At 34.6% G+C, this 7,387-nt stretch overlaps 1 pseudogene; it reads right to left on the bottom strand.

Annotated features, from left to right (window-relative positions):
* Positions 1-3,620: 3,620 nt before the first annotated feature.
* Positions 3,621-6,367, bottom strand: LOC127802531 (anthranilate N-methyltransferase-like; annotated as a pseudogene).
* Between the last annotated feature and the right edge of the window lie 1,020 nt (positions 6,368-7,387).

The raw sequence follows: 7,387 nt of genomic DNA, 5'->3' as shown, positions 1-7,387 counted from the left end.
GGAGGGTGCAAATAGTCCCTGAGAGGTCAAAGCATTTCAGCTCCCAAGGGATCTTGATCAGCATGATCACACCCTTGAGCAGACATGTTATCATTTTGTTGAGACATTAGAGATTGTGAATTGACTTCTTATTCTAGCAGTCTACCTGATCTAAGTCTCATACACTGTTTAGTAACTAAAAGTTACCTAACAGTTTTTTTAAATATATAGATTTTTTTTCTATCTTTAAAATATTTTTTTTTTGTTTTTTTTTAAGTAGTAAAATAACAAAAATAACACACTAAGTTACCAATTAATCTCCCCGACAACGGTGCCAAAAACTGACTGCTATGCTATCCTACACATTTATTTATCAAAACAACAATCAAATTTATCAAACATTAATCCTCTTGTTAAAGAAGGTATTGGGCGATTATACTCGCTAGTGTGCGAGTGTGCGTGTAGTATAATTTTAAATTTATAATTCGGTGAGTTTGAGTTGGTTCACAGGGAGATTATTTTGGATGAAAACAGAAATCACTGAATATTTGATTTTAAGAGGTGATTAAGATGATCTAAAGGAAATGATTAAAACTAAATTAACACTAAATTTAAGTAGCTTGGATCAAGACAATTTTAGTATCAAAACCAATTAATTCTCAATTTAATAGAAAAGATCAGTAATATTCATTTGAATTAAGTTTTGCAGATCTGTCAGTAATTTTATTTCAAGATAATGATAATTCTTGTTTAAGCAATCTCCATACATGGCATGGAAATTCTAAGTTAAGCAATTATCATAAATTGAATTATATCCCACAGATAGAATTTATAGGTACAAATTAATCATTTGGGCTTGAGTATGAAAACATTTCCAGGTCTAGCAATCTCCATACGTGGCATGAAAACTCTAAGTTAGGTTTATGCTCCAATCCAAACTCAAAGATACACTATACGCACACTGCTCGAATTAAATCAGATTAATATTACACATTTGAAGTGCAGCTTTCTTTGGGAATCATTGGCGTTGGACACTGTCCTTGCCTTAACCCATGATTGGATTTAGCTACTCATCTTCATTTTAAAATAAATTAGTAAAAATTTAAATGACGGGAATTAAAAGACAATATTTAAAAGACAACTTTTAAACCGACCATATAGGCTGTATATAATGAAAAGACAATATTTAAAAGATAATTTTTTAACCGACCATATAGGCGGTATATAATGAAAAGACAATATTTAAGGACAATATTCAACCGACCATATAGGCAGTATATAATGAAAATACAATATTTAAAGACAATATTCAACCGACCATATAGGCGGTATATAATAAAAAGACAATATGAATAACATAATACAACTATATGGAAACAAAAGTTGAAGACTTGAGAGAGAAATTCTAAGAACAACACTATATAGAAACTAAAGTGAAAAATTTGAGAGAGAAATCTTTAGAACACAACTATGTTTTCATTATAGGAAAATTGAATGGTTACAAATGCACTCCAAGTGCTCTATTTATAGGCTCCAAGATGCAATGGAGACCACTTAATTATATAATTTAATAATACAAAATATCTAAAGAAAATAAAATACCTAATTTAAAAATACAAAGATAAATAAAATATCTAATTACTTAAAATGTTCGGGCCAAAGTGTAGTTCTTGAAATTTCGTGATTTGATGTAAGCGATGACATCATTCCAACCCATGATGCAAGCGATGATGTAAGCGACTTGTAGGACTTGGGTTTTTCCTTGTTTTGGGCTTGGACCTTCCTTGTGTTGGGCTTGGACCTTCATTCTTTTGGGCTTGCAATCCATATATTATATATATAATATTTATTTTTTATTTTATATATTTTTTATATTAATATTTTTTAAACCTACACGCAATCACAAAATGCATAATAGTATTCAATTTAAACCATTTTAAGATCAAAATAAGGGTGAAATTATAACAAAATTTTTACAAAATTGATCACTAATTACTTGGGCTCCAAATGATGTATATTTAATGCTTGGGCCTTGGATTGTTTTTCTTGAGTGCTTGAAAACTTGGGTGTGCTTTAGAATGATAGATCTTGACAGTGCATTAGTCTTCTCCAGAAATCTCTTGAAAATATATATATTTGAGCTTCTAATAGATTCGTAACGACTAGAAAAATTTGACCGTTGGAGTTTGACAATCTACTATTCTAACCGACAATCGACTCTATGACACCTATAGTCGACTTTCGAAGCCAATAATCGACTCTCATTGGCTTACAGTCGACTCTCAGTTGACTGGGAAAAACCTGCTCTCGACTACCACAACTCTACATAATACACAATCGACTGTGCCTCATTGGGAGTCGACTCTTAGTCTAGATTTTCAGAAAAATTAGATTTGCTTTGAAGATACTATCCATAGCATGAATACATTATAACATATTTATATTTATTTAATTTAAGTAAATGTTCACATTTTCTTTAAATTATATTTTACCTTCCATTACTTTAATACATAAATGTAAATAAGAAAGTACCCTATATTTGAATTCAATAAAAATATATAAAAATATCTAAAAATTTAAAATTCATAACAATAAGAAAATATAATTTTAATTTTAAAATAAATTCCAGATTTAACGATTTTACCATCCTCAAATATATACCTTCTATTTCTTGAAAAATTCCTTAAAAATTATTTTAACAACAATGAATATTAGCTATCAAAAAATCGGGAGATAGATTTTCAAAATGAAAATATTTTCTTATATGTTCCCTAATAATGCGTTAATCTTCCACTTAGAACAAATAGCATTTCTTGATTTATTTTTATATACAAAATATTATAATACTTAAAATATGTTATCCACCATAAGATACATCAAAAATTCATTAGGGGATTTAAATATATCAAAACTAGTTTTAGTAAAATTATGTTTTGTTAAACATCAAAATACACAATATATTGATTGAATCAATTTGGCTCAACATAAACGATCTCCTACCCCTTGGCAACGACAACATAGGCGGGAGATCGAGGTTCTCTCTCCTCCTCTTCGGTGATGATCGCATGGGCAAGAGAAACCCCCCTTAGCAATGACATTCGAGGCGAGTGCCCCACAGTTTCCTACCCCTTCCAAGACGGGCTTACTGTCAGAACGTTTTCACCAAATATTATTATTATTATTATTTTTTTTTTTTTTTTTTTTTGGGGGGGGGGGAAGGGGTCCCACACAACATCCAAGTCAGGATAACTCCAACAACTAAAAATTTCTCCTAGAGGATAAATATCATCCGTAAGAGATGAACAATATTTGTAAGAGTTGTAATCCTAGCAGACTTAAGATTGATTCATGCTCCTGTATAAATAAGCAAGTTCTTATTCCAAAAAAGATATACTGATGTGAATACTACTCTGGGACTTTCTATATCTTCAGTGTCTGACTTGAGTATTAAAGTATTTGCGTGGAAATCTCTTCATGGGCTTTGACTATTTTCTTTCTTGCAGATTCAAAATGATTTGATGATGACGTTTTCATCTCATAAATTCATTATTGTGCTCGAGCGACAACAAAATCAAATTACCAATGCTAAAGATCGAACGACTGAAATTACTAACATAAAGATCATCTTAAATTAAAATTTGACACTGTTCCAATCCTCTGATGAGTTTATTTTGTTAACGAAATTCAAAGCGGGAATGCAAGATGAAGGGCCAGGCAAGTCCTACATAATTAATTAAACAGGCTGCTGGTGCTGGTGCTGGCCATCTGCATCTAGTACATGATCGATCTACTTGTAAAATTCCATGACCCAGAAGTTAAAGGCAAAAGCCTCAAATCTAATGCCAGAAAATCCAGCTCCAGTTGCCAAGCGAAGAAACACCTGTCGGTTGCGCTCCTTGCCTCCTGGGTTTTGAGTCATCATGACCAGATCTATTTCGTAATTAGCGATTGTCGCTGATCTAGTGTCAGGTTCCGTCGGCAGAATTGCTTCCACTACGATTACCTTTCCATTTTCCGGCAGCGCTTTGTGGCAATTCTTTAGCAGCTTCAAGCAGTGATCATCGCTCCAGTCATGAAGGATACACTACGAGATTATATGCATCATCAAACTATAATTAGTTAATTAATTAATAATGTAAATCCCATGAACATGATGCCCGCTGCAAAATCCAATATTCTCACCTTCATTAAGATTGCCTCTCCTTCTGGAACACTTTCAAACATATTTCCGCCAACATGTTCCACACCTACATAATCGATCCATCCATCCATCACATTAATGAAATCAAAATATATACCGGCCGTCTTCAAAAGCTAGCTAATTTCTCTACGCTTAGCATCAGGGAAAGAGAAAAGGCGTACGTACCCGGATAGGATGGGGCATCTCGGACAACATGGGGCAGGTCAAAATTAATACCCTTAATATGGGGGTACTTGGATGTGATCAAACCGAGTGCGATTCCAAGACCACCACCAACATCGACCAGTTGTTTCAGCTGCTCGAATTGAAACCCTCCTTGTAGTACTCGAGGATTTTCTTCATGGCTAGTCCTGTGTGGCCGACCATTGCCTTGTTGAAAACCTCGTTGAACCTGGGGTCTTTGCCAGGGTAGTCAAATGCATGCATCCCGTGGACCCTGTCAAATGGGACGCCTCCCCCCAGAATGCTTGCTTTTAGTTCACTCCTACATATATAATAATGAAATCATGTACAGACATGACAGTTTATCTAAAAATATGTATATATGCATATATATGGCGTTCTCTAGAGTACTACATACATATGACTTCTATTTATGTACTTGGCTACTTTTGACTTATCAACAAACTAATGGCCCAAAATTGAGAATTTGTCAAATTAAGGTTTCTTTTGGAACCAATTCGTTTACAGTGTGTCTTCAATTGATCACAAGGTTAATTCCATACTTTATGTGGATTGAGACCTATGATAGATTGTTATGTAGGTCATTATCAACAAAACAAGTTTTTTTCCTAGCTAAAATAAAAAGAAAAAAAAATAATTATTTGTTATAACCCTTTTTCTCCAAACTGCATTTCTAAGACAAAAAGAAAAAATATATATATATTTGTTAAGAGAGTTTACTCCCCACATTCTAAGGAGTGCATGTTGGCAGAAGAGACAAAAAATATATAAATTTAACGCTAGAAGTAAAGTAATATGATAATCTTTTAATTATTAGGGACAGCAAGTTGAAGTGATGGACATGTATGTATTTGTATTTATACTAAACTGGAGAGGGCCAAAGTGTAATTTAATTTATTGATAATATTAAAAATTTATGTTTAATTAATAATAGTATAAATTATATAATATATATAAATATCTATCATAAATTTTTAATTTTTAAAAATCTATCTAAAGAGATAGAGTTGTTTGTTCTGAACGAACAGAAAACAAGTATACATACATAGAAAAATTGATAGAACCCGGTGGTGATGGTTCCTGACAAGAACCTATGGGCTTCCAAATTTGGCAATTGTCATTTGGTGCCTTTTTTTTTTTTCTTCATTTGGCAATTGATGACCAATAACAAATGATGATGAAGTTAAATATTAATCCACGTAAAAGAGGAGATGAGAGACGAGCAAAAAGAGATAAAATGAAATTTTGCACGAATTTTGAATAGGAATATTTGGAACCTAATTGGAAAATTTTAATTTGTTAATTAAAATACTATTTTATTTAATTAAAAGTAATCTTTTCTCTTTTCAACTTTTAAGCTTTAAAATTGAAAAGTATAGAGAATAACACAAAATATTAAGCAATAATAACAAACAAACATGTATTATTGTCAGAATTAATCATTGAGGAGATGAAGGATTTAGAATTAATTACCAACTGGCGAGGAAGACCATATCCTAAACAAGGGAGACCAAGGGGCCTAACGACGCTCCGTCTTGGTCGCCAATGAAGTACTTCGCGACGGGAGCAAGGCTGTAGCGGTGGCGGCCGTCGTCTTGGTCGTTGGAGCAAGTGAGGACGGAGTGGCTCACCGGGAGGCGGAGCATCCGATCGAGCATGTGAGGTGCGTCGGGGTTGCGGCAGCCGGGGATCCGAGACGCGATCTCGGAGGAGATGAGCAGACCGCCGCCGGCACATTCTGCCTTGGCAATGATCTCTAGCACGCCCAGCTCTACAGCGACCTGTAACACCATTGGCAGAGCCAAGGAGTTCACCAGTTGCATGGCGTAGGAGCAGTGCCGCTGCTCTTCTTCATCTTCGGTCGCGGGTCCATTACGAACGGGGCGGTCGCCACCGCCTTTATTAGCACCGCTCTCTGCACGGCCTGCCATATGTATATGTATGTATATATATATATCTATGTATATCCCTCCTCCTTTATGAGACGACACAATGATAGAGAAAGCAGAGAGAACTGAACTTAGATGCGAAGCGACATACTTTGGTATGATACATCGATATATATATATATATATAGTAGTGGTGGACTCAGAAAGGAAATGGAAAGTTTACGGATGGGGCCAGGCAAACCACCCCCAGCTCACGATCTTGGGATGATAAATCAGTTTTGGCTCCCCGGGGGGGGGGGGGGGGGGGGGGATTGTTAATGCCACTGGTTCATGCGTGAAAAATTTTACATTGTCGAGAGACCTATCGAATAGGAGTAAAAACATCGAAATCTCCTCACTTTGTAAATTTAAAAAATGAGTCATTGTCCAACTCTCTACTCTTTTCTCTCTCTCTTTCTATGGCCACAATGTGACTACCGATTGCCGAGCACTACTACCTTCGCCTCACTATCATATCCTCGGTTGCCTCACTGTCTCGTTAATTGCACCTCACCTTGCCAATCATCGGTGCATCCTCCGACGACTGCTGCCATCGCCTCACCTCACTGCCATGGAAAGAGAGAGAGGAGAGAGCATGACAGTGGCGAGGACAATTTAATCTTTTTACTCTTATTCGATAATCTTCTTTGTCAATCTGCATGCCCCGTAGAACTCTTAATGCATAACAAATGAATTAAAAACAAAAATTACGTACTGGCAACATCCTTATTAAAATCATTAATTGAAGTGTAACAAATGAAAAACTCTTAATGCATAACAAATGAATTAAAAACAAAAATTACGTACTGGCAACATCCTTATTAAAATCATTAATTGAAGTGTAACAAATGAAAAGATATACAATTTACTGACAACAATTCGAATCTGCATGCCCTGTAGGAGAATTCTTAATGCATAACAAATGAATTAAAAACAGAAATTACGTACTGGCAACATCCTTATTAAAATCATTAATTGAAGTGTAACAAATGACAAGATATACAATTTACTGACAACAATTAGTCAAGCGAACATAAAGGTGTTATTTTTTATATAGGTCTCCTTATTTATTAAATTAGTGAAGTTGATGTGAATT

Source organism: Diospyros lotus, chromosome 5 (genome assembly GCF_014633365.1).
Source record: "Diospyros lotus cultivar Yz01 chromosome 5, ASM1463336v1, whole genome shotgun sequence".
NCBI lineage: Eukaryota > Viridiplantae > Streptophyta > Magnoliopsida > Ericales > Ebenaceae > Diospyros > Diospyros lotus.
This window is presented reverse-complemented; position numbering and strand designations above follow the sequence as displayed.